The sequence below is a fragment of the Sceloporus occidentalis genome, unplaced genomic scaffold (assembly GCF_023333645.1).
Source record: "Sceloporus occidentalis isolate IW3139 unplaced genomic scaffold, rSceOcc1.0.p SCAF_1, whole genome shotgun sequence".
NCBI lineage: Eukaryota > Metazoa > Chordata > Lepidosauria > Squamata > Phrynosomatidae > Sceloporus > Sceloporus occidentalis.
Genome location: NW_028316981.1, coordinates 111,409,353 through 111,433,178, shown reverse-complemented (window position 1 = coordinate 111,433,178; position 23,826 = coordinate 111,409,353). Strand labels below are relative to the sequence as shown.

At 41.3% G+C, this 23,826-nt stretch overlaps 1 long non-coding RNA gene across 1 annotated transcript in view; it reads right to left on the bottom strand.

The window, feature by feature from the left end:
* The window catches only part of LOC149321955 (uncharacterized), a 153,146-nt gene that overhangs the window by 17,532 nt on the left and 111,788 nt on the right, over positions 1-23,826 (bottom strand). The window contains exon 3 of the long non-coding RNA XR_016279421.1: positions 14,558-14,606. This is a non-coding gene — a long non-coding RNA (uncharacterized LOC149321955). The remainder of the gene's footprint in view (positions 1-14,557; positions 14,607-23,826) is intronic.

Here is a 23,826-nt window from a genome sequence, read left to right as displayed (position 1 = left end):
CAGTGAAAGAATTTCCCTGTCATTGCTGGCTGGTTTGAAGGTAGATGTGTGGTGGATTCTTGTCCCAAAAAGACTTCCTCAGGAAAGAGTGCCAACCAGTGAGACCTGGGGGAATTCTGTGGACCCTCTGATCCACTATACACTGAGTTTCAAGCCTGGAAGTGTCTGGATGGGAGTTCCAACTTAACTGAGTTCCCACATACAAATCCATGCCCACATATCCCATTTGCTGCTGCATTGCAGATTTCAGAGGTTAATAAAGTTGTGGCCCTGTTTTATCCAGCTTGTATGTGGCATTGCCATTTGAAAACTTGCTGATGACCTCAGAATCTTTTTCGCCTTTGGTGGAATATTCAAAAATAAACAGATACAATTATTAAAAATGTGTTTGGAATGTTGAAAAACACCAATGATAAGAATCCTAGACTGTTTGTCTTCACAGTTTGTCATCAGTTTGTCATGCAGCAATATTATTTCTGCACAGATGATGCTGTTTCTTGGGCATAAAATGCTGTTCTCTGTGCAAAACTGTCACATGTCAATTTTGTGCAGAGTAAGTCTTGAATTGAATAGGTTTCAAAGGGTCCATCTACACTGTAGAAATAATGCAGTTTGACACCACATTAAGTGTTGTAGCTTCATCCTATGGAATCCTGGGAATTGTAGAATTTAAAGACATAGCTGTGTTAATCTGGAAAAGTATATAAAGGAAGTTCCAGCACCTTTGACACTAACTGAAAGATAGAGATTAGTAGCATGAACTTTCGTAGACTTGAGCCTACTTCTTCAGATGCTTTTGGGATTTGTGGTTTTCAAGAGTCTTTAGCTTTCTCTGCCATAGAGTGTTGGTGCCTCACAAAATTGCAAATCCTAGTATTCTGAAAGATGGAGCCATGACAATTAAAGAGGTAGGAAAGTGCATTGTTTCTACAGTATAGATGCACCCAAATATTTTTGAAGATTTTCTTGCAGCTGGAAAAAAATTATTGTTGCTTCCTTCAAGAAAAAGCTTAATGAAGAATTACATCCATAGTTTCAGCAATAAATCAGAATCCTGGCTTGGAAATTTAACTTTTCATAGAGCAACAACACTTGGGATTCTTCAGTCAGCATGGCCAGTGCCTCTCATATGAATATCTAGCATTTGGAGGGTGGATTCATGTGTTTGGTTGCCCAGAAAGTGCTTTCCTAGGCAAATTTAGCCTCTGAGAGGAAAATACTGTCAAGAGCAGAGGTAAATAAAACAGGGAAAGATTTTTGGAGAAAAGATAAAGTTTCTTTGTACATGCCACAACTGAGTTGAAAAAGTAAGATGAAGATGTGAGACCAAAAACAAAATAAAACAACCAAGAGCAAAACACATATACCCAAACACCCACAGAGAGAAAGAGAAAGAGAAATGGCTTGGAGAAGGAGCTATACAACAGTTAATATTATGATATTTAAAACTCTGGATGTAGTGAAATTAGGAAATGAACAATCCATATCTATACCAATATCTATCTAGCTCTCTGTCTATATTTTTAAGAAATTTAAAAATCATAAGGCTCTCCCCTTCCTAAGAAATTGGTAGCAATATATTGATATACACACAACTGGCTTATGCTTTGTTCATTATCTTCAAACACACAGAAAGAATGAATCCAAAGTCAATGGTGGCATGGAAAGACTAGAGCCCTGGGAAGTACAAGCACAAAGTCACTTTGTAGTTTGGGATAGTCCCTTCTAATATTCACAAAACCTCCTGCTTTGGATCTGAATTAATCTTTTTCTGAGCCATACTGCACTGTGGAGTGCCACTGAGAGTAGATGCCCTGTTGCCTCCACCTCTCTTCACAGAGTCACAGAATCTTCCATTTTCTCATTTCAGAACTTCCAAGAGTGCTTGCTTATCTAAGAGTGTGACACTGGGAAATTCTAATGGGAAGGAGATCAAAATAAACTCTTTTTAATGATATGAACCTATCCTGCTTAGTTACTTGCTCTCTGCTGCTGTTGTCATTACTATTGTTTTAATTTCTTCTTTCTTCTCATTATGGCATAGGCCAAAGTTATTCATTTATTCATTCTAGAATACACCTTTTGAATCCTAAAATAACCTGATAAACTAATACTCCTGTGCTGCACAGTCCCCCTTCTGTCTAGGATTATCAGAATTTGGAAGGTGACTTCCAAAAAGTAGTCAGTTGCAGTTACCCCACAGAGTATTTGATTATTATTTGGTAGCATTTTTTCATGATAATTCTTTTCATTTCTGATTCTCAAACTGACTAAATTAGACACTTTTAATTACATAACATTCTGAATGTGTCAGTCCTCATTCTCCCACTATATACTTTGTTGTCATCCCAACTCTCCCAAGAGGACAGAAAGCAGCACATGAAGCCATATGATATTCCTCCATTTCCAGAGGTCACATCCATACAACTCTATTCTTCTAATGGGAACCAAGTTCTAGCACAGGAGGCATCCTTTTCTGGTATGGAACGAGTCAGTATGCATCAGCAGGCATCCATATGCCACACCAGAATAGAACTGGAACAATTTCTTCCAGTTGTGTCCTCTGCTGGGACCTCTTTTTTTCTCAGTGGTCTCTCATCCTTCCAAAATTCAAAACTCCCAGCTGTTTTGAGTGCAAACAGATTATAGAATCATAGAATCATAGAGTTGGAAGAGACCGTACGGGCCATCCAGTCCAACCCCCTGCCATGCAGGAAATCCAAATCAAAGCATTCCCAACAGATGGCCATCTAGCCTCTGCTTAAAGACCTCCAAGGAAGGAGACGCCACTACACTCCATAGGAGTGTGTTCCACTGTCGAACAGCCCTTACTGTCAGGAAGTTCCTCCTAATGTTGAGGTGGAATCTCTTTTCCTGTAGCTTGCATCTATTGTTCCGGGTCCTGTTCTCTGGAGCAGCAGAAAACAAGCTTGCTTCCTCCTCAATATGACATCCTTTCAAATATTTAAACAGGGCTATCATATCACCTCTTAACCTTCTCTTCTCCAGGCTAAACATCCTCAGTCATTCCTCATAGGGCATGGTTTCCATACCTTTCACCATTTTAGTCGCACTCCTCTGGACACGCTCCAGTTTCTCAATGTCCATTTTGATGCCCAGAACTGGACACAATATTCCAGGTGGGGCCTGACCAGAGCAGAATACAGCGGCACTATTACTTCTCTTGATCTAGACACTATATTTTTATTGATGCAGCCTAAAATTGCATTGACCTTTTTAGCTGCCACATCGCACTGTTTACTCATGTTCAACTTGTGGTCTACTTGGACTCCTAGATCCCTTTCACATGTAGTTTCATTCAGCCAGGTGTCCCCCATCCTATATCTGTGCATTTTATTTTTCGGCCCTAAGTGCAGTACCTTACATTTCTCCGTGTTGAATTTCATTTTGTTAGCTTTGGCCCAGCTTTCTAGTCTATTCAGGTCATTTTGAATGTTGAACCTGTCCTCTGGAGTATGAGCTATTCCTCCTAATTTGGTGTCATCTGCAAATTTGATAAGTATGCTCCCACTTCTGTCATCCAGGTCATTGATAAAGAGGTTGAATAACACTGGCCCCAGGACAGAGCCCTGTGGGACCCCACTGGTCACTTCTCTCCAGGATGAAAAGGAGCCATTGTTGAGCACCCTTTGGGTTCAGCCGGTCAACCAGTTACAAATCCATGTAACAGTTACTTTGTCCAGCCCATCTTTTACAAGCTTGTTTGCAAGAATGTCATGGGAAACCTTGTCAAAGGCCTTACTGAAATCAAGATATACTATATCCACAGCATTCCCTCCATCTAACAAGCTGGTAATTTTATCAAAGAAATGTTAGGGATGATGGGAGTTGCAGCTCTTCTCCTGGCTTTCACTCTCACTCCCCTGGTCAGCAGAAGAACAACCAGTTTGACCAGTAGCTCTGAGAATTGGCTGAAGATGTTTTCCAATCTTCTCTGGAGTCTGCTGGTTCTTGTGCAGCTCTCAAGACACCAGTCAACACAGTAGTCTTCTATAAAAGATCTACTTTTATTCTAATATATACACTATGCACAAAACAATTCACTACTCACAAAACTCACACTACTATACTCCTCAATACCCACACTACTATACTCCTCAATACCCACAAAGAATATTGCCATACATTATTGCTTATATAGACATTTGTCTCTCAATTCATTATACAGTTGCCACCTCCTGGGCGTGTACATACATTATGATTGACATATCATACTTGGCTCAATCTTTACCTCACATTGCATCATACATTGCTGTCCACTCAATGACTTTCAGGTGATATCAATTTGCACCTTTTCACTTTGTCCTTGCCACATGTGTCCTTGGCTTTTAGGAACTTCTAATTACATTATATGCAACACCTATGTGCCATTTTAATTGCTTTTGCTGTGTCATGTTACTTTCAAATACATTCATATACATATTATATTTCTTGTGACTATATATCCCATGTTGCTTTTTCCTGACAAGAAAGGGAGTAGATTTGTCTGGTATGACTTGTTTCTCTGAAGCCTAGCTATCATCTATCTATTGGAAACTGCTGAAGGACAAAGAGGTGGCAAAAGGGAGTGAATCCTTGGGGGTGGTAGGTGGCATGAGTTTAAACAAATCAGTTGATCACTTTGTTGGATTATATGAGATGGTGAGGGCACAGTGAATTCATGAGACAATCCCATTTGACCTGCTGCTTGAGACTATGGGGACCATAAGCAGGATAAAGTTTGCTTTTGGAACCACTTGTCTTCTCTCTCTAGAATTGTGAAGCACCAGGAGGTAATAACTCAGGCAGGTCTTCTTAACACATCTTGAAGGTGTGGCCTGTTTCTTTCCAAACAACAAAGTGGCTTTCATCTAACTCAGGTGTGCTAACGTTGTAGATTGTTAGGTGCTGATGTTTCCTAGAATGACACCGTATAGAACCTTATGGATATTACTATAAATCTCAACCTTTGAACCTCCAGACATTTTGGACTTCAGCTTCCAGGAGATCCAGACAGTATGGCTAATGCTCAGGAATCCTCCAAAGCATCTGGAGGACCAAAGGTTGAGAACCACTGCTTTAAATAAGAAAGGTAGCTCTAGTTTACCTATAGGACTCATTTCTGACTCTTTATTTTGCCTTTGGCAATATAATTGTAAAATTAGCAATAGTGTAGTGGAAGAAGAGCTCACAGGATTAAAGCATTTCGATTATCATTGCTTATGATACCATATGCTGCCCCTTACCTTCTTCCATTTCCTCTGACTAGCTGCAATCACCATGGCAGCTAGAGAGAAAATGGATTTTCTTAGAAACAATGCATTTTTATGAGCAATTTCTGTGTTAATCCAAAAATATTTTGGGCTTGGTTTTGCATGGGCAAAAACCATGAAATTTTATAAAATACCTGCTATTAGTTGAGATGAAGAGTTCCAAGAACAGATCAACAGGACCACCTGAATTTTTGGACTCTCCTTAAGGGCACTGCAATAAGTAAAGTGATGAGGGCTCTAGAAATCAGTGAAATTAGCCCATCTATCATTTATAATGGTAATGCAATATCATCATACTTTTCTTACTGGAAAAAACCAACTATTTAAAAATAACTAGTTATTTGTAATTATGTAAGGGTCTGAAGAGTATTTAAAACTGTGATCTTGAACCAGCAGAAGAAACATGACGATAGTCTGCAGTTATTGTTGTTAATTGCCATAAAGTCAACTTCAGCTTATGGTGACCCTATGAACGAATCCTATCATCAACTGCACTGTTCAGGTATTGCAGACTAAGGGCTATCCTTGAGTCTATCCATCTGGAATGCAGTCTTCCTCTTTTCCTACTGCTTCTACCTTACCAAGCATTAATATCTTTTCTAGTGAGTTATGTTTCTCATGATAAATTCAAAGTAAGGCATACTCAGTTTAGGCTTGGCCTCTAGGGAGATTTCAGGCTTGGTTTGCTCTAATATCCATTTCTTTGACTTTTCAGCAGTCCATGATATCCACAGAACTCTTCTTCAGCACCACATTTCAAACGAGTTGATTTCCTTCCTATCAGCTTTCTTCACTGTCCAGCTTTCACAGCCCTACCTGAAGTACTTGAAACTGGAAGTACAATGGTGTGGACAATCCTAATTTCAGTATTCAATGACATATCTTTACACTTCAGGATCTTGTATAGTTCCTTCATAGCTTTGCTCCCAAGTCCATGTCTTCTTCTGATATCTTGACTGCAGTCACTGCTGTGATTGGTGATTGAGCCCAAGTATGGAAAATCTTGAACTAATTCCATCTCTCCATCATCTGTTGTAAAATTATGTAGACATTTGCTGTCATTATTTTTGTTTTCTTAACGTTCAACTGTAAACATGCCTTTACACTTTCTTCCTTGACTTTCTTAAGTAATAGTTCCAAATCTTTCCTATTTTTTCCTAGTAGAGTGGTGTCATCTGCATCTCTTAAATGGCTGATGTCCCTTCCTCTAATTATCATGCCTCTTTCCTCTAATGCTTTATGTATGATATGTTCAGTGTACAAGTTAAACCGATTGATAAAATGCAGCCTTGCCCGACCCACTTCTGAACTGGAAATCATTCAGTTCCTCTGTGTTATATACTAATGGCAGCCTCTCATTCTGAGGAGAGATTGCACATCAGCATAATGAAATGTTGTGGCACACCCATTTCTTTAAGAGTGATTCATAGCTTTTCATGATCTAAACAACAACAAAACCTTTGCTATAATCTATAAAGCAAAGGCTAATTTTCTTCTAACATTCTTTGGTGTGCTCCATTATCCAAAGTATGTTTGTAATATGATGCCTAGTGCCTCTTCCCTTCCTGAACCCCAACTTGGACATTTGGCATTTCTTGCTTCATATATGATGAACTCTGGGGCTGTACAAACAGCCCTGCCCTTCTTCAACCTCATGCCGCAGCCCTCATCAAGCCCTCTGAGGGTGCTAAAAGGAGCTGCAAAAAAGCAGCTCCTTTTTGCACCCTCAAAAGGGCGGCATAGCGGTGGCATGGCTATATGGTGCTCCTTCGGTGCTGCATCATCTGGACACAGCACTGGAGGCATGCCATGACACCATGCAACTTCTAGAGCAGCATGAAGCATCAGGCAACCTGAAGGGGGGGCAGAGTTGGGTGTGCATCATCAGGACACCACACTCTTACTCTGCCCCCAGGCCAGCCTTTCAGGCTGATCTGTGCAGAGCCTTTGTTGCAGAATTTTAAGCATCACTTTGCTTGCATGCATGTGAGATTAATGTAATGGTCCTGTGGTTACTGGAATTCCTGATGTCCTCTTTCTTGGGGATTTGAATGTATATTGAGTGTTTCCAGTCTTGAACCCATTGTGTTGCTTTCCACATTTAATAATAATAATAATACAGTTTATTTATAGACCGCTTTTCCAAAATAGATCAAAGTGGTGTACAACAGAACAAAACAAATCAATTCAAAATAAATAATAACATATTACAATTTTAATCAAATGATGAAACTACTAAAATTACAATTAAAAACCATTAAAACCATACAACTATTAAAACCCAATACAAACTAGCTGTATAAAACAATATGCATATCGAGGGAAAACAATATCAGGATACATGGGGGAAAGCTTGTTGAAAAAGAAAAGTCTTGAGTTTTTTTTCTAAAAAGGTCTAGGGAGGTGACGGAACATAGCTCATCGGGGAGGATGTTCCAAATCTGCGGGGCTGAGATGGAGAATGACCTTTGTGAGGTCGATGTATATCTCATCATCGAGACCCTCAACAAATGCTTCCCGACCGACCTGAGAGTGCGGTGCGGATTGTACGGGGAGAGGCGGTCCTCCAAGTACCCTGGGCCCAAGCCATTTAGGGCTTTATAGGTAATAACCAACACCTTGTACTGTGCTCTGAAGTGAATGGGCAGCCAGTGTAGATCTTGCAGAATAGGTGTTATATGGTTAGCCCTGGAACATCCAGTGACCAGCCTTGCTGCCATATTCTGTACTAATTGAAGCTTCCGGGTTTGGTACAAGGGTTGCCCCATGTAGAGAGCATTACAGAAATCCAATCAAGAGGTTACCAGAGCATGTACCACTGTTTCAAGGTCCCTCTGGCCTAGGTAGGGTCACAGCTGGCGTATCAGCCGAAGCTGATAACAGGCGCTTCTGACCGTCGCATCCACCTGAGAAGTCAGGTGGAGCAACGAGTCCAAAAGCACCCCCAGACTGCTAACTGAGTCCTTCAGGGGAGCATGACCCCATTCAGGACAGGTGGAACAATTTCCTTTCCTGGGCCAGGGGAACCTATCACAAGTACTTCCGTTTTCTCTGGATGCAGACTGAGTCTGTTTTCCCTCATCCAGCCCATTACCGACTCCAAGCAGGCATTTAGAGGAGAGATGCCATCCCTAGTCACTGCATCAGTCGGAGACACAGAGAAACATATTTGGGTGTCATCAGCGTACTGATAACATCGTGCCCCATGTCTCCGTATGATCTCTCCCAGCGGTTTCATGTAAATGTTAAATGGCATGGGGGACAGAATAGCTCCTTGAGGGACACCAGATGTAAGCGCCCTCTTATCGGAGCAAACGTCCCCCAGCTGCACCATCTGGAATCTACCCGAGAGGTAGGAACGGAACCACTGGAGCGCAGTGCCCCCGATACCTAACTCCCTCAGGCGTTCCAGAAGGATACCATGGTCGATGGTATCGAAAGCCGCTGAGATGTCCAAAAGCACTAACAGGGACACGCTTCCCCTGTCCATGCCCAGACGGAGATCATCGACTAAGGCGACCATGGCAGTCTCAACTCCATAGCCCGCCCGGAAGCCGGTTTGAAATGTCCTTAACGGCTTGAAGAATTTCAACCACTGAGGTTTCTCTTTCTTCATGACCGCAGTTGGGAGATTGTCATAAGGGAAAAAAAGCTGGGAGTAAAAGGCATATTCTCGGCAAAGGAGCATGATCATGCTGAAGATTTTCAGACACATCACACTTATTCAGGACTTAACCCATGAAGAACCAGCAATGCTCCAGCAACAAACCATTTATGGGATTTCCCCATGAATGGTTTGTTGTTGGCGCATTGCTGGTTCTTCATGGGTTAAGTCCTGGATAAGCACGATGTGTCTGAAAATCTTCAGCATGATCATGCTACTTTGCTGCGAGGATGCCTTCCCTCTGCCCTCAATTTCCCCCGTTTTATAATCTCAATAGGTCTTTTTCTGTTCCTCCCTGACAATAGAGATTATCATATGAGGGACAGGGTGTCATTGTCCCGTCCTTCCCGCCCGATTATGGGAAGGACTTTCACACATGACTGGCATTGTCCCGACAGGGAAGCACCAGTGAAAGTGATTATACTAATCACGTTCACTCACAAGCACACTGAAACTGTCATTTAGCTGCCTGGGAAGCACGTGAATGTATAGCGCAAATCACTTTCACATGAAAGAAGGCTGAAAAGCACTTTCATCCATCAGCCAAAAGCACTTTCTCCTTTTATTTGTAGTCTTTTGCAATAACGGAAGAACCATTATTACCATGACAGCTGAAAGCACTTTCAGCTCAGGAGTGAGACCACTTTTCAGCCTGCTTTCATGTGAAAGTGATTTATGCTATCACTTTCATTCAGGTCACAATGTCTTTTGGTTCCCAATCAATAAGGCTTAACAATGAAAATCTATTTTTGCATTATCTTTAAATTCTACTCGGATATTCTTCAGGTTGTATTCTGGCAAGTTGATTGGTTTAGTGTTCTTCTTCAATTTTACTCTAACTATTGATATTATCAGTTCATAGCCTCAGTGTTTTCCTACTCTTGTTTTTGTAGAGAGAATGAGCTTCTACATCTTATTAAATAATCTACCTGATTTATTGGCCATCATATGATATGCAAGTATACAGTCACCTCTTGGGAAAATGAGGAGTTCTGGGTTGAAATGTTACCATGTTGCAACATGCTTTAGCAGGTCCATTGTGGCACATGCACTAGATGTGGTGATTTCTGGTTTGGAGTAATTTCAACTGGCTTAAGTTATGTCCCTGGCAAAAGAGGCTGGGAGGAGCGGTTCATTGCATCTGATACTCATCTCTAGAAGACACTTAACATACTTAATTTCCCCAAAGTATTTTGTGTGGGGTTGGAAACACTGGCTGATGGGGACATTTTATTTCCAGCACTGTCACCTCTACAGGTTAAAAACCGTGAATAAATCAACTACAAATAAAATATTTTGGAAGTGGAAGGCACTTTTTTTATTTGGTTGTTTGTTTGTTTGTTTTAGCTCCAAGTTGTTTTCTATATTTGCCACCATGTGATCTGCAAATATGCAGTCACCTCTTTGGTTGTCTGAAAAGTGCCTTTGCAATGAACTATCTATTGGCCTCATAAAATTCAGTTAGTCACTCTCCTGCTTCATTACTTGGTCCTAGGTCAAATTCTCCTACAGTTCTTAGTTCTCCTGTGTTTCCTGCTTTTGCATTCCAATTGCCTATAATTAACAAGAAGTCTTGTTTTTGTGTATAATCATTTTTTTCCTTGACTCCAGCATAGAATCTTTCAGTTTCTTCTTCTTCTGCCATTGTTGTTGGAACATAAAGTTGGATTATGGTTATATTGATGTTTCCCCCCGCCCCCTGAAATCTTATTAATATTATTCACCTAGACTTTGCATTATATCCTTTGATTATTTTTGCTAACCTGTCCTCACTATTAATGCCACCCTATTTCTTCTTAGGTCTTCATTACATGAATAAAATACTGTATAATTATCTGACTTGAAATGTGTCATTCCTGTCCACTTTATATTACTCACTATGAGTACTGCAATGTTTATATGTTCCATTTCTTGTTTTACAGTGTCTAGCTTGTTCTGATTCATGCTGCTCACATTCTGTGTTACTATAACGTACAGTGGCATTAGTGACCGGGGTATCATCTGGTGCAGGGGGTGGGGCTTCCAAGGGTGGGCCCAATAGGACACACCACCATCACGTACTGCCAGGTAATAGCTTACTCATGAGTAAACCAGAACTCAGCTAAGAGAGGGATGCTGTGGGCACTCTTCCTCCCTGCCAAGTGCCAGTGTACTCATGAGCAAACTGGCACCTGGTATGGAGGGGAGATTCTCTGGGCACTCTCACTTCCTGTAGGCACTAGTTTACTCATGAGTAAAATGGTGTGCAGCAGGGAGGGGGTGCAGTTGGCTGGGTGTCACTCCTTTTCTGGGGTGTCAGCCAGTGTGGTCCTCACCCCCTTAGTGATGCCACTGATAATGTGTATTTGTTGTGCAGTTTTGGACTCTTTTTTTTTGCACCTCTGAGCATATCAATAGCTTTTGGTTTGAGTCTAGTTACATCACTAGCCACAGTACTACTCCTAGTTATCTTCTGCTCTTCCCTAGTAGCTTGTCGAATGGCCTAGGATCTGGGAGTCTTCTTTTGTTTTATTTTGGATTGTCTCATCCTGGGATTTTCTTGGTAAAAGGGATTCAAAAGGGGCTGGTTGGTATCTTCTTCTGTGCAGTACTAGCAAGTGTTAGTTCAAATCTCCTCTGCCAGTGTCACGTTCCTCTACTGCTGCTGCCCAATAGTTGTTTGGCACATTTAGTCTGGCTCCTCAGAAAAACCCTGTCTGACATGGGAAATCCTTCTAATAGCAATCTTGTTTTTAGCATAGCCTCTTGCCCCACATAAACACAAATAGTAATGCCCATAAGGGTCAGCAATAGGCAGTGGTTTTCACAGATTAGTTAACTCAAGTATGAATCCAGTGAAGACCTGAATGGAACTATTATGACAGCATGTTGAATTGTCTCTATTGGCCCATGCCCAACAAAGGTGAACTCTCCTGAAAATGCTGAATGTTTCAAGAATTATACTGCAGATGGGTTATTCTGTAGATGCACATGATCATAGTCTTAATTCAGCTCCCAACACCCATCTTCTACTAATTTTTTTCTGCTTTGAACTAAGGAAAAAGAAGTAAGATTTTTCTCAATTCAGTTAGAAAACAAAAGATCATCACTGGTGAATTACGTTGGGAGGAACATGCAAGAAGAGAATATCAGAAAAAATATTTCATTCACATTAATCATGAGGCAGTCCAATATACCATTATGAAGTCCCAGAAACACTGATTAATTTTCTTTCTTCACTTTTATGCTTATAAGTGTTCTGAAGAATTTTAAAACACAAAAGCAAAGATTTAAAAATACAAAGAGCAGGATCAGATGTAGTTGACATCAGAAAAAATATATAAGATCTGAAATGGTTTTAAAAATGAAACAGTGACTATAGATTAGATAACTGCTCAGCTCATGAATTTATTTGTCAAACATGGCCTATGCAATTAGGTAGCCATCGTGCAGAAAATTCTTCTTTATCATGTGGTTTCCCTCCCTCAATATGTAGCTATTTGGTGGCTCATTACCTTTTAGCTCATGTTTCTATAAAGGGCAGATCGTCTCGCTTTCCTCTCTCCGCACATTTTTTAGTCAGTAAACAATTTAAGTTTTGAGAATTACAGTTTCTATTATCAGCTGAAAGAAAATAAAGGGTCTGTTTATAGCTCCTAAGAGGTGCTACACCCCAAGAGACCAAATCCACTCCATCATTCTCTTCCCATAGTGGCCACCTCATTGCCCATAGGAAGCCCACCAGCAAGACATGATGTCCATTTCATGCTCAGAACAATTGGTGTTCTCATCCAAGAGAACAAAACAAGCAAAATCTCCCCCAGTGACATTAGGGAAATTGAGGCATCATATTGATAACAATTGGCTAACACATTGTAAACTGCTTAGAGCATGCTTAGCACTATGAAGCTGTATAGAAATGTGCTATTGCTGTTGCTATTGCTATTGCTATATAGCCTTGCTAAATAATAAGACTGGAACCTTGAAGACCCACCATGGTGGTGTATCCATGCCAGCACACAATGTAGAAGCTGGAAGAAAAAGATTGCTGCAGCCATGAAGGAAGTGAGGCAGTCAAGATGCCTGAAGCCAACACATTTTACCTGCCTTCCCCCACTGTCATTTGAACCCAGGACAATGTGACTAGCATAATGCAGAAACCCTTTCATGGTACAGATTTATAGCACTATGAATCCATTTTACTTCCATGCCAATTATGGAATCCTGGGATTTGTAGTTTCATATGACACTAGAGCTTTGTGGCAAAGAGTTCTAAATAACCCTCCCTAAACTGCAATTCCCAGAATTCCAAAGGAGGAAACTATGGAGTGTTACAGACCGCCTAAAAGCGGTGGTCTGCCGGCGCTGCTGGTTGCTCCACGAGGGAGCCAAACCGCGCGACTCCCTCATGGAGCAAAAAGAAGCCCCAAAATGGTGCTTCTCTTTGCGGTGCAATTATGATGCTGCGAGGTGCCAATGGTGCACTCGTGGCATCATATGTGCTGTGCAACGTGTGGACGCAACGCGTCCGCTACCTCAAGATAGCGGCACCCGTGTCGAACGGCGCTGCCATTTTGTACAGACTCGGTCCATATTAGGGTTAGGGGCATCCGGAACGGACGCCCCTTCTCAACCCTAATACACACCGAGTCAACCTTTCTACGCCACTTTGGCACATCTGTAATGCGACTATGACAGTTAACATGAAGCAATTGCACTATAATTGTGCAGTGCGCAAGGGGGCAGGATTCCAGCCAATGACTTAACAGCCAGCTGGGGATTTTACAGTCTATTCAGCCATGGTGTGCTGTGATCCTGACATGTGAACAGCCTTGTGTAAAAGATCAATCTGCAGCCCCTTTCAGTATCATAATGGTGAAACTATATACCACTGCTCAAGGTTCTTGTCTAAAAGTTATCAAATTTAAGACTTCTCGCTTCAAGAGAAAATGGCTTTAAAATAAAAACAGAAACAGATTTTGAAGATCTGTATTTCTCCATACTGATTTTTCAGTTTCAACAAATGCATTCATAACATTTAACTTAAAAAAGACAACAGCCTTTTCTTTTTTAAAAAAAATCACTCTCCAACTGAAGTTATCATCACAGGGTTTCTAAGCAAGAGAAGCTAATCCTTTTTGACAAACTTCTAAGTATCTCCTGTATCTATGCAAGTTTGGGCTTCTTAAAGCCGTTAGCCTCTTTGAATTACTTAAGTCTACGCTGTTTGAGATCAGTTGCAACAGCTGCTTAATTTACTAGTTGTGTCTCTTAACTCTTTCTCAGTTCTGCTTTTCATTATGGTAACAAAGCTCAGTGTAGAGCAAATCAAAGAATGCCAAGCATTTCAATCACCTATGAAGCCATGTCCGCCTTTATAGGCAGATATACACAGGTATGAAAGCACTTTCTTCCATTCTGTTTGGACACTGAGCACAATAATAGGGGGACAAGAGGCAGCTGTGCTTTAGACCACATGAGGTAATTTACAGACACATTTTAATTGCCTTTTAGGGAACATGAAGGAGTTCCAAATAGTCTAATGAGCTTCCGCAAACACCTGTGAAAGGCTTTTAAAAAGCGATGTAAAACCAAAATGAAGAATGAAATACATAACAAAGCCAGCTTGCATACTACTCACCAAGAGAATCAGGATGCAAACTGTTCAGCTCATTTGATTCCAGTCATTCCTGCATTTCAATAATAGAAAAATACACCATCATTTGCACCATTTTCCCCCTTTAGTTCTCCCAATATAATAGCTAAAAGAAGAAAAAACAATCACTTGACAAACTTCCAAACTATTGACCACGAGACAACAACAACACAAAAGAAAGAAACGCAGAATTGTCAATCCCGTTTACAAAAACTAAAGGCACAGTTTAACTTAATGAATAGACTTGCCAATAGGTTTCTGGGTAACTAGGAAATGTGAAAGATTGATCTGTGGGGCAGTAAGCCTAAAACTTTTAAATGGAAACATTTCTATTGATTCCTGTAAAATTCCCCAAGCAGCTATACTTAGCCCAAGAGTTTTAGAGATTCTACATTTGCTGCTGTAATTATTGGGAATGCTTGTCCTTTTATCTTGAAATGCACCTTGGGATAATAGATTGAATGTCTGCGAAGTATTGTGAAACAATTCAGGGATGATCCTTTTATGTGTACACCATAATTTTCAATGGAATAAGTGGAACCGTAAATCCCAGAATGGCCCTATCTGTCCTAGATTTGGGGTATACTTTTTGATTGCACACATCTTTCTCTGGAGCTTTACGCCACTCTTCCTGCTGGTGTGTTCCAGCCCTTCGTGAGAATTTTAGATGTCCAATCATTGCTGAGTTTGGTATTCTCTGAACGAAGTATAAAAGGCTAATAACTTTTTAAGAGAGAGAGAGAGAGAGAGAGAGAGTTTATTGTTTCCTAAATATATAGGTTGAGTATAGATGTGAATTCACAGTACTTGCTCTCTGACATGAGATGGTCTTCTGGTAGGTGTTTCCAGAGGTGCATGTAATGAATTCCCTGAGTGATACTGGCACAGTTACTCCATATAGGAGTCTATTGTACTTTTGCCAGGATTGTGAGGGAAGGCAGATGAAATCGATCAATCCTGAACAGTCTATTTCTCCAGTGTTGTACTTCATTCATGGATGTTGTGACTTCAGCCTTGGGTGTGGTATACCACCAAACTTCTGTCTTGTATCTGGACCTATTTGCAATGTCACCAAATGATTTGTCTTTTCATAGACTCTTTAATAATAATAATAATAATAATAATAATAATAATAATAATAATAATTTATTCATATTGAATGAATGAATGAATGAATGAATGAATGAATGAATGAATGAGCTATTCCTTGCAGATCACAGCGGTTTACAAAAATCACCATCAAACAACACTACAATACATCAACCCATAACCCAGTAATACAAAAACCCACGATACCAATTTTAAAACAATACAAAGTATCCTAAGACATTTCATACAATCATTCACAATCTAAAAACCAATTAAAACCATACAACGAATTAGCTGGATCAAACAATATGCACAAGGGAGAGAAAGGATAACATCAAGGCACATGGGGGAAGGCTTGATGGAAAAGAAAGGTCTTCAGATTTTTCCTAAAGAGATCTAGGGAGGTTGCTGAGCGGAGCTCGTCGGGCAAAGAGTTCCAGGTCTGGGGGGTCACGATGGAAAATGCCCTTTGTGAAGAAGACACAAACCTTGCCTTAGGAACTCTTAATAGATGTTTTCCGCCCGATCTGAGAGTGTGGGGCGGACTGTATGGGGAGAGGCAGTCCTCCAAGTACCCTGGGCCCAAGCCATTTAGGGCTTTATAGGTCATAACCAACACCTTGTATTGCGCCCGGAAGCGAATAGGCAGCCAATGCAGATCTTGCAATATAGGTGTTATATGGCTAGTCCTGGAACATCCAGTGACCAGCCTTGCTGCCATATTCTGAACCAATTGTAGCTTCTGAGTTTGGTACAAGGGTTGCCCCATGTAGAGCGCATTACAGAAATCCAACCGAGAGGTTACCAGAGCATGTACCACCATTTCAAGGTCCCCACCTCTCCTTTCCGGATTGAGGTGGGGTTACAACCTGATAAAAGCATACAATTACGATCAATAAAATCCATTAAAATACATGATCTCAACAATAATAATATCGGTTAAGACTATTTTGTCATGATACAGAAGTTTTATTACAGAGGAATTACACAGAATCATCATTAAGGCTAAAGGATGGATCCTAAACAGGGTCAAATGGATAGGTCCACCGGAAGGGCTACATCTTGACTGCCTTCTTAAAAGCGTCCAAGGTGGTAATGAGACGGATCTCTTCCGGCAGGCCATTCCATAATTTAGGTGCAGCGGCGGTAAAGGTTCTTTGGGAAGTCATAGACAGTCTAGTCATTGGTATTTCTAGTAGATTCTTCCCGGATGTTCTAAGAGTGCGGGGTGGATTATATAGGGAGAGGCATTCCCTCAAGTAACTCGGGCCCAGGCCATATAGGACTTTAAGGGTAATAAGCGACACCTTATACTGTGCCCGGAAGCTAATCGGCAGCCAGCGAAGTGATTTTAATACAGGTGTCATATGGTCAAACTTGGAAGTACCAATGACCAATCTGGCTGCCATTTTTTAACCAACTGAAGCTTGCGAACTTGGCACAAGGGTAGCCCCATGTAGAGTGCATTACAGAAATAAGGCGAGAGGTTACCAGTGCATGTACCACTGGCATTAGGCAGTTTCCAGTGTTTAGCACCAGAGTGCTACAACTGATGGTAAAAATCAGGGATGGGGGGGGGGGGATAGCAATGATCATCACAATATTGTTAAGTGTCGTACTTCTCTATTTATAGATACTCAGGAACTGAAGAAAACTGGTTTCAAGGTGGTCTTAGATTTTCTTTAAAATATACAACAGTTAAAATATTCTGAAGGGTTGGAAATAATGATTGCTTAAAAGGTTTCCACCACTGACATGCTTGTTAAATGAGTGTTTGTGTGTCTTGATGTATTTGTTTTGCCCCAGTGGGATGGCTACTAAATGCTTTCATAAAATTTGATGTACTTGAAAGTTGGAACACACACACATACACAGACACACACACATGCACAGACATTCTGAAGATACAGCAGAAGATTATCATTTTGACAGACAAAAGTATATATTTTGACACTTTGCATTTCATCATTTGAACTCCCAAGATTGATTTGTGGCATGCAATAATGTTGTTGAAGGCCCTTTTGGAAATGTTATAGCTCTGAAATGAAGAGGATACCAAATGTTTTCTTTTGCTGAAAGGAGAAAGGGAAAAAATTGTTGTCTGAGTGACATGAATGAGATGACAGTTCATCTATCGAATAGGATGCTGCACAGTGAAGTGCTATATCATTACTTCCTTTAGCAATAGGGAAAAAATCCATTAAAATCATCCCTATCACTCTCATACCCTCTTGTAGTGTAGAGCTGAAGTGGGTAGCAAGGACAAAGTTAAGGAGGAATGGGCACTACCTATACTACAGCTTGGCTTGAAATATATACCGGAGGTGTGGGTGAAATGTATAGGCCTTGATCACTGTTCTCTGGTTAATTTTCGAAGGCTGTTTCTTTTATTTATTTCTAAAAAAATTCAAGGCACGGTTGGCAAGTTAGCTAGCCATTCCATTTGTCAATGTTCCAAATGGTAAAGTGCCAGTTTCTTGTTGAGATGAATCTTCAAGAGGTAACACATATTAAATACGGTGTTTAGTCTCTCTCTCACTCTCACTGAGTTATCTTTACATTACTGAAGGGGGTAAGCAGCAGAAAGCAGTAACAGAGGCCTAGAGTGCCATTATAACAGTCAGCATGCCAGGGACCTGGCAGTACAGTGTCAATAACTGCAAAATAATGTGTCACAGTAGTCAAAAAGACTCAGGATGATGGAACAGCACGTGATAATGCTAGAATTTAATTCAGGACATTATGTTGCAACCACTGCATGCTCAAAGCAATTAATACAGAAGTAGAACAAAGATTCATTGGGAGAACATGAGTAATTCCTCAGGAGGATATGGATGGAGAAGGCGGACCACCACACCTGCATTAGCCACGCTTGGATAGATCTCTTCAGACCCATTCATGATGATGACAGCGGTGATGACTTTTTCCATTTTTCATTTATTGACAGAGCTGCAACAGAAAGCAGTTGACATCAACTGTGCTTAGTGGATGAGACATAACATTTAAAACATTTGATTTAACATTTGTTAAAAAAAACTTGTCATGAAACAAACCATTTATTTCTCAATTTCTCAGTGTTGTTTGATTTTGTACTGATCTCAGTGGTCCCCCAAGATCACTGGTTTGTGTATCATACTTCTGGAACTTTTGAAAAGAAAAGAGTGCTAATGTTAATGAGGACATTTCTGAAATCTCCCCATTAGGTTTTTACCCTTGAATTCTGGAGATCTTACTTGACCAAAACAGCACATTCAGAATTTTCCATCATTCCATAGTAGCGCCATGTTGAAAAATTATTTTGCATCTTTGCAACTTTTCTCAATCTGATGTAAAGGATCTGTTTTTGAACAAAAATAAGATCAATGGAAACTGAATGTTTCATGTAATTCCTCTTTAGGCTATAGCATTTTTTGCACTCAGTTTAGTAATGTGTAGAGACACACATGTCCTGTCTTCCTTGTACAGTGTCCTCTCTCATACTCTGCTGTTTTCTGGGCTTCAGATGAAGTCTAAAAGAAGACATTTTGAGATAACATCTCCAAGATCAGGAAGCACAACAGCCAATAAGGCTGAAGAGTAATGAATGAAAGAAAATACACAGAGTCCTTGGACACACACATGCTACAGTCAAAACACCACTGAAACAAATTCACGACTACACTTAGAATGAGAGAGGAAAAGGGGAACAAAAGTATCTGGCAATTACATAGCAGAATTGGGCTAGCAGGAGTACCACTGGACATCCTGATTTCCCAATGATGCCAAATACATGTACATAGACCTGTAGTCCAGTCATCTATAAATATTGTAATAAGATATAAAATGAGATCAGTTTAAGAGCATTTTACTTACAATTATCTATGTCCCCTGGCCAGCACACTGACTGGGAATGGGGTTTTGCTGGGCTTTTGGAAGAGGCCAATACCCAATGAGAGGCAGTGCACTCACTTTGTATAGAAGGGTTGGTGTGAAGCTAAGCCCCCTTTAAGGCAAAGGATACACACCTTTCTCCATCACTCCCATTCATTGTCCCACCCTCCTGCCTCTATGTCAGTGTGAGTATTCTGGTCATTTTGGGCTGGGTAGAAATTGTATCCCCTTTCCAAGGTTTTTTTGCTACCCTACACTGTTGTTTTGGGACACTGATGATTGGCAGGGGTGCAGATATAAATAGGCGGTCACTTGGCTGTTGGTGAGGAGAGATATAGTGTTCAGATTAACACCCATGGCACCCTCTCTGGGTGAAGGTCAGGCCTCTGAAACTTCTCTTTGTGTCATGTGATTAAATGAGTAGGGAAAGAGAGCTTCCTTGGGGCTGATCTGGGATATAAGCCTCATTCAAGGCCAGTGAGTTGAGTGAAGAAATTTCAGGTTGGCATTCCAGATGTGAGCTGGGCAGGGATCAACTCAACTATGGATTATGCCCAGAATTCAGGTGTTTCACCCAGGGGAGCTCCAGAGGTGGACTGAGAGACAGACCACCTGCCACAGCTGCTCCCACCATTTTGCAGATTTCAAGAAAAGCAGTTAAATCACTTAATTTAAGTAAAGTGGCTCATTTTACAACCCATATTTTGTGTCTGGTCTCATTATTTCCAAGTTGGTCAGCAATGGTATTCCTTTCAAACTTTGTATGTACCTGTCTACAAATAGCAGTGCCTAACAGTAAGCATTTGGGCTCCCCTGGTTACAAAGAAATCCTGTGTGACTGAAAAACCAATTCCACTTGTATGAGGCAATTCAGCTTTATAACTATTATTTTTCCATACTATTACATATATATATGATCCATGGCACATCCTTGAGGAGTGGCTTGTGGGGTTTGCAGTAGAAGAAATAGCAGAAAAAGCTCACTGTGTGCATGGAATACCATTTGTTTTTCTCTAGCTCAACCTAATATGTTCAGATTTTGTTTTAAAAATACATTCCTGAATGATTATTTTAATGCAATAGTAACAACCTTTATTTTTATTTCTATGTTTTACATATTTAATACCTAGTACCAAATGTCAGCAGTGATGTTCATGGAATGACCTTGACTGGACTACAATCATTCACCATAAACTACTTGATAATTTTTTAAAAATATTTTTAATTGAATAATTATTTTAAAATGTATACCAACTTTCTTGGGAAGCAACTATTACAAATACATATACAGCCTCTTAGTAATTGTGCCTAGACCATGATGTTTTCTGCTAGTAGTATGGTGTCTTAGATTAAACATATTTTAGATTGTTAATATTCTTTGCTCCTATCTTCACTCCTCCTCCTTCTGAGTCTAAACCTGCTCTTTGTATGATATTTTCTGCATACAAGTTGAATAAGTAGAGCAGGGGTAGGCAACCTTTTTGAGCCGGGGGCCAGATTGCTGTCCCTCAGACAAGTTGGGGGGCCGAAGCCGGGGGCGGAGCTTCCACCCTCTGGGGGTGGAGCCACATGCTGGGGGTGGAGCTTCCGCCAAAGCCCCGCGGGGGGAGGCGTGTGCCCGCCCTCTCCTCCTCAGTCCCTTTCTGGCCAAACACCCCCAACCTGCATTCCAAAACACACACAACAGCACATTTGTGCATTTCACATGGCTTTACTTAACGTGGCCTCTTGCATATTTCAGAGGCTTATTCCATAACCAAACCCCTTGGGTTTAACACTTAGCATGGTTTAACATGGCTATGCATATTGAACATGTCAAGATGGTTCCACTGTTCTTGCACCAAGTGTACTTCTCAGAAGTGTGTACTTGGTCAAGGGACTTTGGTTTTCCTTCACTGTGCATGAGTTTGTAAAAATCACAGCAATTTACATTGGCCTTGCCTCAGAGGCTTTCTGATATCAATATCACCATTAAAGAACCAAAAACACACAGAAAAGGCACTTTGGAAAGTCACACTCTCTTGGCTTCAGAAACAGTGCGTGCATGCCTCTCAAGCTGACTCATATCATCATCATCATCATCATCATCATCACACTATCATTGTCAAAGCAAGGGAGATTGTTAGCATTAAAAGCACCCAAAACACACTTTGGAAGGTGACACTCTCTCGGCTTCAGAAACAGTGCCTGCATGCCTCTGAAGCTGAGTCATATCTTCATCATCACACTATCATTGTCAAAACAAGGAAGACTTGTTACCATTAAAAGCACCCAAAACACACTTTGGAAGGTGACACTCTCTCAGCTTCAGAAACAGTGCCTGCATGCCTCTGAAGCTGAGTCATATCTTCATCATCACACTATCATTGTCAAAACAAGGAAGACTTGTTAGCATTAAAAGCACCCAAAGCACACTTTGGAAGGTGACACTCTCTCGGCTTCAGAAACAGTGCCTGCATGCCTCTCAAGCTGAGTCATATCTTCATTATCACACTATCATTGTCAAGAAGAAGAGGAAGAAGAGGAGGAGGAGAGGAGGAAGAAGAGGAAGAAGAAGAGGAGAAGGAAGAGGAGGTAGAGGAGCAGAAGAAGAGGAGGAGGAGGAAGAGGGGTAAAGGAAGAGGAAGAAGAGAAAGTAGAGAGGAAGAAGAAGGGAAGGAAGGGAAGAAGAACAGGAGGAGGAGGAAGAAGGGGAGGAAGAAGAAGAGGAACAAGAAGAGGAGGAGAAAGAAGAGGCAAGGCTTTTTTTCTCCTGCCTAGTCTCCGATGCTTGTCTCGGGGGCCAGGCAGGAGCCCTTGCCCAGGCAAGGCACTTTTTCTCCTGCCTGGTCTCCGATGCTTGCATCGGGAGCCAGGCAGGAGTCCTCGCCAAGGCAAGGCTTCCTTCTCTGCCTGGTCTCTGTCTCTGGAGGTGGGGCCAGGCAGGGAAAGAGCCCTCACCAAGGCAAGGCCCCGCCTGGCCTGGGGGCAGAGCAGAGGAGGCAGAGGAGAAGGAGGTGGGCGGTGCTGGAGGCAGGGGGGCGGCGCGGGGCTTCCCCCTTTGTCTCCTTTGCCCCAGGCCACGCGGCCCTTCTCTTCCGCCTCCACGCAGTGGAGGAGGAGGAGGGCAGCACAGCCTGGGGTAGAGGAGGAGGAGGAGGCGGCGGTGGCAGGACCGGGCTGGGGCCGGTCCTGTCGCCTCCGCGGGCTGCATCAGATCCGCGGGCCGGGGGTTGCCGACCCGTGAAGTAGAGTGATAATATGCAGTTTTGCTTGACCTCCTTGCCAATTGGGATCCATTCTGTTTCTCTACATTCTGTACTAACAATTTCCTATTGTCTTAAGTACAGATTTTTCAGCAGGACTATCAAATGTAGTGGCACTCCCATTTCTTTAAGGGCATTTCCATAGCGTTTCATGATCTATGCAGTCAAAGGCTTTGCTATATTCTCTAAAGCACGTGCTAATTTTCTTTTGGAATTCCCTGGTGCATTCCATTAACCATCATATGTTTGCAATGTGGCCTCTAGTGCCTCTTCCTTTCCTGAACCACATTTGCACCTCTGGGATTTCTCTCTCCATATATGGTTGGAGTCTGTGCTGCAGAATTTTGAGCATAATTTTGCTTGAACGGGAAATTAATGCTATGGTCCTATAGTTGCGTCTTTTGTGTCTCTTTTTTGTGGATGGGGATGTATATTGAACAATTCCAGTCTGCTAGTCACCATTTCGTTTTCCATATTTGTTAGCATATTTTAGTTAACACTGGAATTAATATTCTCTGTCTGGATTGTATCTGTTCAATTGGAATATTATCTGTTCCTGGTGAGTTATTCTTCTCAATTATTCTTATTGCAGCTTCCACCTCATTTTCTAGAATTTGGGGTTCATCTTCATATTCTTCTTCATTCCATGCCTTATTTTTTCCCATATCTTTTAAACAGCTCTTCTTTGTATTGCAACCAACATTTTTTATTTTTTATTTATTTTGGGGGGGAGGGGTCTTGTAGTATGTTTCTCTTCTTATCATAGAGCATCCCGGCCTTTGGTTTGAACTTCCCCTCGAGTTACCTTATCTTGTGGAAGAGATCTCTTGTTCTCCTTTTTTGTTATGGTCTTCTATCTCTCCTTATCCTCATTAACTTTATCTTTATCCTTGTGCGCTAGTCATTGAACAGCTGCATTCATAGTTCCTGTTTTCTTCCTATCTCCCTTTTGCTTTGCCTCTCTTTTCCTTTACTACATGAAGCATTTCCTCTGTTATCTGTTGTGTTATCTGTTTCTTTTTGGCCACCAAAAGTGTCTTCTTGCATTCT